This window comes from Lucilia sericata, unplaced genomic scaffold (genome assembly GCF_015586225.1).
Source record: "Lucilia sericata isolate MDLA Ls3-8-SP2 unplaced genomic scaffold, ASM1558622v1 Contig000987F_arrow, whole genome shotgun sequence".
Lineage (NCBI taxonomy): Eukaryota > Metazoa > Arthropoda > Insecta > Diptera > Calliphoridae > Lucilia > Lucilia sericata.
This window is the reverse complement of record NW_023994970.1, coordinates 113564-120823: the sequence shown is the minus strand read 5'-3', so window position 1 is coordinate 120823 and position 7260 is coordinate 113564. Positions and strand designations below refer to the sequence as shown.

General features: G+C 30.7%; 1 protein-coding gene across 1 annotated transcript in view; it reads left to right on the top strand.

The window, feature by feature from the left end:
* The first annotated feature begins 4780 nt into the window (after positions 1–4780).
* Positions 4781–7260, top strand: part of LOC119609468 (zinc finger protein Elbow) — a 94257-nt gene continuing 91777 nt past the window's right edge. Inside the window, exon 1 of the mRNA XM_037964272.1 lies at positions 4781–5265. The gene's annotated coding sequence lies outside the window, so the exon portion shown is untranslated. The remainder of the gene's footprint in view (positions 5266–7260) is intronic.

The window sequence follows — 7260 nt, the reverse complement described above, 5'->3', positions numbered from 1 at the left end:
AACATGCAAATATTGTTCAAACAACAAACGAAAAAAAAATAACGACACCAATTATAGAATAAACAATTCCACAAAGAAACATTTGTAAAACAATTATGGCGGATGCTGTTGTTAAAAGATGTAAACAAAACAACAAATAATAAATAAACAAGACATTAATAGCGGCAGCAAACAACAAAAACAACATAAAGTATATGAATGAAGAAAAAATGGCTACCGCAAAATGTTTCAGTTTTTTTTTTTTTTGCTTTTTGCTTTACAGCCAGCACACAAAACAAAAACAACCAATGAGCGAGAGAGTATGAGTATGGAGAAATATATAAGTACAACTACTAATAAATAAATAACAAAAAAACACATTTAAAATGGTATAAATTGATATATAGTTTTTGTTAAAGTAAACATGGCGGGGGTAATAAATATAAATTGAATTAATAAAATAACATTGTTTATTAATAGCTGGCAATTAATTTGTGTTATTTAAATGATGAGTAAAAGAAATGTATAAAGTTTTTCTTTATGATAGCAATGTAGTTAATTTATAGAGAGAACCAAATGGAAAATTCTTCAAGTATGAGAACATTTTGAAGATCGTTAGATTTAGGAGTTAATAAACTTATATTGATGTGAGTTCTTCTCAGTCTAAAGAATACATTGTATATGTATGTTATTCTTGTTTTTCACAACTCAGTTTTACAGCCTGCTGTGAAAACTTAATGATCTTTGAGAGCCTGTTCCAGTTCATGTTTAAATCGGATTTGAGAATGAGTCAGGTTCTTAAAGTGTAATATTCAGAAGAAAACCCTTCTCAATCCGAGGAACAAAACTTTGTTTTTCCACAAATCAATCTAATATCTCTCAGCATGTGGAACCGAATAACGTGTGAGTGTTTCTCCGAGTTATTCTGATTTGAGATAGAGAAATTTGTCAAGAGTTTGTGTCTTGTCTGACTCTCTCAAACTCACAGGGTTCATAAATTTATGCGAATATATGTACTTTGAGCCCTTCTTAGTCTGCAAAACATAACACTCGTTCTCCACAATTCAATCTATAACATCACTCCCTCTGTAAAGGCCCAATGATCTTTCAAATCTCCTTCGATTTTTCCTATTATTCGTATATAAGAACGTGATATTTCTTAAAGGTCATTATAATCTGACCTTTCCCGTCTTTCTGGTAACATTCGGATTCCATGCCAAAGGTAGTTCTCATCCTTTGAGGCCAAGAACGAATCAAACCAATTTGAGATATCATGTACAAAACTGAAGCGTATCCTAGAGAGAGAGACATCTACATCGATCGTAACAAATAGTAATCAAACGCTAAAAGATCTGTACTATAAAGTGTGTGAGGAAGAACTTCTCAGCCAGATAATCCTAAAAATTGTAAGCCAATACTCCTTTCAAATGAGTCTGTTGCATTCCCTGTGATGGCCTAGTCACTCTTGCGAAACGAGTTATCCTAATGGAAACATTTTGAGGCTACTACTTGAGTAGTTCCCAATGATCTCAAATTCTTAGTTTCTCGGCTCCAATTTGTATAACATCCAATTTTTCTGCTTTTAGTTGAATCCTGCTGAATCCCGCTAAACTTTTCAATTTGCAAGTTCTTGTTAAGATTTAACCATCTTTATGGAGTAATACCACCAATTCTTGGTCTCTCGGCTTCAATACTTGTAGAACCCTTTGTCTGCTTCTAGTCTTAAATGGCTGCTTGAGTAACTCGGAATGATTTTACAAACTTTTTCAATTTTCCTGTTTCTGCATGAATTATGTTCCAAGAGTTGAGTCAGTATGACAACAATATTAATGGAGTAATACCTCCAATTTTTGGTCTCTCAGCTGCAATTCTTATGCATCCTGGTACTCATAAACACTCTATAATGACCGCTTGAGTAACAAAGGTTCTCATTGAGTAATGCTTCTAAGATTCTCGGCTTGATATCTTACAGTCACATGGTGTAAAGACACCAATTCTTGGTCTCTTAGCTTTAATTGTTATGATACCCTTAGGATGCTTATGGATACATCCTACTACTCGCAAACATTATAAAATGATCGCTTGAGTAACTCTCAATGATTTCATAAAGTTTTGTTAAGTTTTGGGGTCTCAATTGTAATTTGAAAGGTTAATTCTGCTGCTCACAAACTTTCAATATTGCTGTCTGGGGATCCCCTAATGATGTTGTAGAGTTATTGAGTTTGAAAACTATCTTCATAGAGTAAACATTCGGATTTTAATGGTACGATATCATGGAGTAATGCTACCAGTTTTTGCTCTCTCGGCTTCAATTCTTATCATACCCTTTGCCTGCTTCAGAATGCACCCTGTTGCTGGCAAACACTGTAATATTACTGCCTGAGTAACTCTCAATAATTTCAAAAACTTTTGTTAAGTTTAACAAAAATCTTCATGGACTGACTAATGACTGCTATTATTGGTCTCTCAGTTCCAATTCGTAAGGTTAATTCTGCTGCTCACAAACGTTTTCAAATTGCTGCTTGGGGATCTCCCAATGATGTTGCAAGTGTTAGCGAGTTTCAAAACAATCTTTATAGAGTAATGCCTCTACATTTTGGTGTCTCGACTTGAAAATCCTCCCTATAATTTTGTTAAATCTTGTTGAGTTTAACAACAATCTTATTGGAATAATGCCTCCAATCATTGGTCCTTCGGCTCCAATACTTTGTGATAAAAGCGTACAACCAAAGATATCAAACTTCAGAGACTTCAATTCTTTGCCTTTGGCTAGCCTGAACAATCTTTGCCTTTCTTGTCAAAATCACCATTTCGGAACCGCATAAACCTTTTCTCTCAGTTGGAAACCGATGAGGACAAATGACAAATCGGTTCTCTTTAAAATAACATAGAAGATACTGAAGGCAAAATATAACGTTCAAGTAATACGTCTTCTGTTGTGGACCACGTATTTATACCCTACACCACTTTAGTAGGGAGGGTATATTGGGTTTGTGCTGATGTTTGTAACGCACAATAATATTGGTCCTATAACCACCTTAAAGTAAACCAATCGGCTTAGAATCATTTTCTGAGTCGATATAACTATGTATATCTGCCTGTTTGTCTGTCTGTCTGTCTGTCTGTCTGTCTGTCTATCTGTCTGTCCGTCTGTCCGTCCATGTGAACCTTGTAATTAAACTACAGGTCGCATGGTACATGATCTTCTATTGAACCAGAGACGAAGCGTATTGCAAATGGTTAACATCTCTGTTAGTTTAGGTGGCCTCCGGTAGGTTAGTGTTCTAGTCTGGTAGACCGGAGGTGGTGGGTTTGATTCCCACCTGAGGCACTGGTTAAGGAGCGCACAACAGGCCTGATAGAGGCCTAGGTGTATTTCTTCGGATTTGATGTATATACATCCTCCTTTCAAACTAACTAATTAACATCTACAACTATAATTTCCTACTTTTTTTTTAAGTTGTAATCGAATAACGGCCTCAAGCTATTCTAAAGTGAAACTAGTTAAAAAATACTAACTTTCTTATTAAATAGCAGTGAGAACAGTTTTTGAAACAAACCTATAGATTCTTTAAATAAAGCAAAAGTGACGGACAACATTTAAGCTCTTGGTTGTTTGTCAAAATTACACAAAAATGTATATCAAAACAATTTAAGAATATCACGTAAATATTGAATAAAAGTGAGAAGAGTTTTAACTCCACTTTAGAGGGGGAAAAGTATAACTAAAACTTATTTAAGAAATTCCAATAGAGTGGGAACAGTTCATACAGCTTGTATTTAAAGTAACTTATATGAAAAATGTATAAAATTAAAAATGAACTGGGAACAGAGAGAATACTAAGCCAGCGGGAACATATTATGTATGAAAATTTTTACCATTACAAATTTAGAAATAGTTTTTAATTTGTATTCGAAAGACTGTCTGAACATGGAAAATATTTCAGACCTTAAACAAATTTAGATGATTTTTAGGAATACTAGACCTGTATTTCTCACTGTTGATCTTTGTTTTTTGGGAATTGATCCAAATTGATGAATGAATTCTTTAGGAATTTACTAGAATAGACATTTTCTAGAGCAAAGCAGCTGTTTAAACTTTTATATTTTCAAAATAAACTTTTCTCTAATAAAATCTTTAACAAAATTGTTTATTTGTTTATTTTTCTCCTCCTCCTTTAATAACAATTTTACTCAATTATTTTACTACTATTTTAGCTTATTAAGTAAAATTATTAAATACTAATTTTTAACACAATATTTAGGCATTCTCTTTTATCCCTTACAACAGCTGGGGCTCTCACAAGTGAGTAGCAAAATTGAAAAAACAACAAAAATAACAACAACAGAAATAAATAAACAAATACTACAAAAAACACAGGCAATAAAAACAAATTAAAAGCATTTAATAACTCGTTAACACAACAATACCCATAAACAACAACAACAAAATAAAGAGCCGCCGAGAGTTATAATCCCCCCGACAAAAAGAAGAGCATAAATAAGAAAATAAACAATAACAAGAAAAAATAACTCATTTGGGGGGTCTTGAGAATAAAAGCAAGAGAGCTTATCAACAACACTTGTTGAAAATTATCATAAATGAGTAAATTATACCACTCTCTGTCTCTCTCTCTGGAACCTTAACTCTCTTTAACAGCTTTTGAAAACGAAATATTATGCTCCCCTTTTAAGAAAAGTGCTCTTTTTGGGGATATGAGAGCTTAAAGGAGAGCGAAAATTTTTCTATATTTTTGTTTAAAGGGGGGCATTACAAAAAATGGCAACACTACACTATTTTAGTAGTATTTTTACTGTTGTCATTGTCGCTTCATATAATACAATAGAAAATTATAAAAAAAAAATATTTGTTTTTGTTTTTGAGTTGTTTTTGGTTTACGAACTTTTGTGTGGTGTGTTTCTACTTATTATTATTCTTGTTGCTGTTATTGTGTTTTTAGAGTACGAGTACTAACTGCAGCAACAACAACAACAACAACAAATTCGTAATGCGAAATGCATGCATGCGTATGGACGTATATGACTGTCAAATGTTTGTAGTTTTTTTTTTACTATAGAGTTATTTTTTAGTCGATGTTGATTATTGCACACGTAAATAGTAGTACGCGCGGTAAAAAAAGTACCAAAATACAAAAAAAAAAAAAAAAGTAAAACTATAAAATTTCATTAAATTTAATAATAATTATAAATAAAGTGATTAAAAATTACAAAAAAAAAAAATATAAACAATTGAAATTTTTTTTATTCAAAAAGAAAATAATCAAGGTGAATATTTTAGTTTAAGTTAAAAAAACAAAAATTTATTCAAATAAATTTAAAAATTTTATTAAAATTTAAATAAAATTTTTAAAATTCTTTAAAATTTTTTAAAGATTTTTTAAAAATTTTTTAAAATTTTTTAAAATTTTTAAAAATTTTTTAAAATCTTTTTAAAATTTTTTAAAAATTTTCAAAATAAAACCTTAAAAAAACGTTAAACCAAAGTGAGAAGAGTTTTTTTTAAAACTTAGTATCAAAATAATATCAAAATCCATAAAATATTTTTTAATAAAAAGCACAACAATAATAAAAGTAGCAAATTTTTAAAAAGGAAACAGTTTTAACTCTCTAATTACATTTTAGTGGGAACAGTTTTTGAAACAATACCAAAACTAAAGCCCAACGAACAATAACTTCTCTATTTACATTTCAAATATGAAAAAGTATCCTAAAATAGCGTTAAACCCTAGTGGGAAGAGTTTTCTTTAAAGACTTTTAGAAACAAACTACAAAATCAATAAAACACAACAACAATACAAATAGTAAAGTATTAAAGTGGGAACAGTTTAAACTTTTTAATTATAGCTGAGAACAAAACACAACAAATTAAGTAGCAAAGTTCTAAAGTGGGAATAGTGCATAAAATTACACATTTATCAATAAAAACTGGGAACAGTAAGAGTGTTAAGCCAGCGGGAACAGATTTTATATGAATATGTCGACCATAAAAGTCATAGCTAAAGTCTGTTTAACAAACAGCTGTATAAAGTTGTTAATTTATAACAAAACGTCCATTAAAAGTATACAAGTGGGAACAGTTCCAATAACTTCAAAGCGCAAGCTATATATACAAAGAACAACAAATATCTAGAGAAATATGAATTTTACAGAAAACAATACCAGTGGGAACAGTTGAATCATGATGAATATTGCAATAGGTACAGTTTTTAAGTGTCAAAAGATATCGGTCAAAGAAAACTCATAGTATTTTAAACATGGAAACAGTTTTTGTGAAATCACTTTAGAATCATGAAAGTTTTAAAATAAACAAAGAAACAACCTAATTGAAAACCTTTCATAACACAAAAAACATAAGCAATCTAAAACTGAGAACAGTTTATATATACTCATTACGGAATGCTAAAAACTGAAGTAGGAATAGTTTTTCTAATATCAAAATATTTCCGACATTTTCAAACACATGTATGTTTCGTAAGCATTTGACGTTAATAATAATCGAATGAGTAAATGAATGATAAAAAGTACTTGATTCAATTAACTACTAGATCAATTTATAATCACTTCTGAACGGCTATATTTAAAGTGGGAACACTTTGTTATAAAAAAAAGTTAATTAAAATTTTGCTATAGTTTGCTAACAACTTAACTTGATATCTTTAGAACAAAATTAATTTCTGGAGTGGGAACAGTTATAGTGTTTAAGAATTAAGTGGGGAAGAACTTAACGATATAGATGCCTATAAATAGAACAACCTTAAATAGAAAGTGTTGTACTTTTTAATCTTTTTAAGCCCATTGGTTAAGAATGAGCAACGTAAGACATAGTTCAACAAATGCTGTCCTATCGGTCACATAACGATTCACTGTCTTTTCAGATAATCTAACTTCTTGTAGCCTCCATAACTGGCACAATCTAGACGCGGTTCTAATATACTCTCCCCATAAATTACTATGAATTTTACAAAAAACTCATCAACATTTTTTTTAACATTATCAGGTTTAGAAAGCATTTTACATATTACAGGAAGAAACGATCTGTATCTAGTAACATGATCATTAAGCTGTCATGCCTGACATTGGCATTTTTAGTTAGTTAGGTGGTTAGTTGGTTAGTTAGTTAGTTAGTTAGTTAGTTAGGTGGTTAGTTGGTTAGTTGGTTAGTTGGTTAGTTAGTTAGTTAGTTAGTAGTAGTTAGTTAGTTAGTTAGTAGTTAGTTAGTTAGTTAGTTAGTTAGTTAGTTAGTTAGTTAGTTAGTTAGTT